Source organism: Apteryx rowi, unplaced genomic scaffold (genome assembly GCF_003343035.1).
Source record: "Apteryx rowi isolate R43461 unplaced genomic scaffold, aptRow1 scaffold_1243, whole genome shotgun sequence".
In the NCBI taxonomy this organism is placed as follows: domain Eukaryota; kingdom Metazoa; phylum Chordata; class Aves; order Apterygiformes; family Apterygidae; genus Apteryx; species Apteryx rowi.
Window position 1 is genome coordinate 1 of NW_020447468.1, and position 1,954 is coordinate 1,954.

Here is a 1,954-nt window from a genome sequence, read left to right on the forward strand (position 1 = left end):
AAGTGGGTTTCTGGAGCTCCAGCATTCATCACTGCTGTGATAATCACAGCAAGGCCATCAGCAATGGAATAACTGCTCTGCTCTGCCTTGGCTTCCAGGGAACCTATGTCATCCCCTTGCTGACCTCCGTCCTGCGAGACAAATCCCAGTGGGAGAAACCCGACGTGTTCCATCCCGAGCATTTCCTCAACTCTGAGGGGAAGTTTGTAAAGAAAGATGCTTTCATGCCTTTTTCAGCAGGTATCTTCTCTTCTATTTGTCAGGCTCTGAGGGGAACTGGGCATCTCAGACTCACTCTTTTCCAAGCGAATTGGTGCCCAGGACTGACTGCCCTTGTCCTGAGCTCTCTTGTCTTATGGCCTTCCCCCAGACCCCATCACATTGCCCGTGACTATCCCGGGAACACGGCAAATGCCCTTACTTGAGCGCTCAGTCTGTAGCACCTCTCTCATCAACATATGCTCCTTGCCAAAACTCCTCAGGAGCAGCACAGAGCCAACAATCTGCCCAGCAGAAGGATCTAATCATCCCAACTATGAACTGTGGTTTCCCTGCCTTCCTGGGGGACCRAATGAAGAGCACAGCAGCCAAGAAAGACATCAGCCCTCTTTGCACCCGCTGTCAGACAAGGTCGTTGTAACCCATTCATGACAAGGAAGGCCTTGACATGAATGGTCAGGCCAGGCCTTGTCACTTCAATACCTGTCCAGCCCAATGCATCACGCCACTCCGATTCAGGATATTTTGATGCGGTGTGGGGATAGCTGTTTTCAACAAGGGTCAGTAAAGAAAATACAAGAAGTAACCTGTAAAGGCAAAATCAGCATGGGGGAGGGAGGGTTTCCCTGCCAAATGGATACAGGATGCCCCTCAGACACTTCCCTGAGCTCTCCTCTCCGCTTTTCCACGCACATCGGCTGACTTCACAAGTCCAGCGTTACCAAAGGGCCTGAATTTTGAATTTGCCCAGTCAGAGTTCAAAGCCCCTGACAACAGCCCAAGAAGCAGCAGCTACTGACACTCTTACGGCCGTTCTGCATTTCATTCCAGGGCGGAGGAYCTGCGCTGGGGAGACTCTTGCCAAAATGGAGCTCTTCCTCTTCTTCACAAGCCTCCTGCAGCGCTTCACCTTCCACCCTCCCGCTGGAGTTTCTTCTTCAGACCTGGACCTCACTCCTGCCATTGGGMTTACAACCCCCCCAGTGACTCATGAGGTCTGTGCAGTGCCACGTTCCTAGAGCTTTTCTCAGGTATCCTCCTTCTCCCAAGACACCCAGATGAAATAGCATAGTCTTTCTCTAATCGCACATGGGTAGTTTGGTACTCCAGAATCCAAYAGGGGATTTCTAGCACAACCACACTTTGATTTGGTTGACTTCAGAATAATGTACCTATTGATGAGAATGATTAAATCTTGAAAAAATAAAAAATCCTTCTCCACTGAGGAAYCAAATTGTTGCCAGTGTTGTCTTCAAAGCTGCAAAGRTCCTCTTGCACACCTTAAAATGGCTTCTGTGGAGGCACCCTTGTCTGGAACAGACCACCAGTGCTGTGCTTCCGGTGGGAAATGGGCGAACTAGTTCTTCTGTRACACCTTGGGGGYGCCCACCATCTCCTTGCTCATACTCCCCTTCTGCAGTGTTTTATCCTAAGAACACCTGCAGAACTACTCACCAGCTCTCTAACACGTGGGACAACTAAACTAAAAGGTGCCTGTTGCAGTAYGGGCACAGATTTCTCCTCYGTTACAAAGSACTGAAGGTATCACTTAATGAGAGAAGACTCTAGCAGAACCACTAGCCACTCTGCAAAGAGAAATCATGTCTCCTGTCCTCTCGATGCCAGTGCTGCAAGGCCAGAGACACAGAGGGTGGACTTCATCTCACCTACCTTCAGTCTGCTACAGGTAGACTTCCACATTGCTCTTCTGCTGCCAGCCAAATCAAGCATTTAC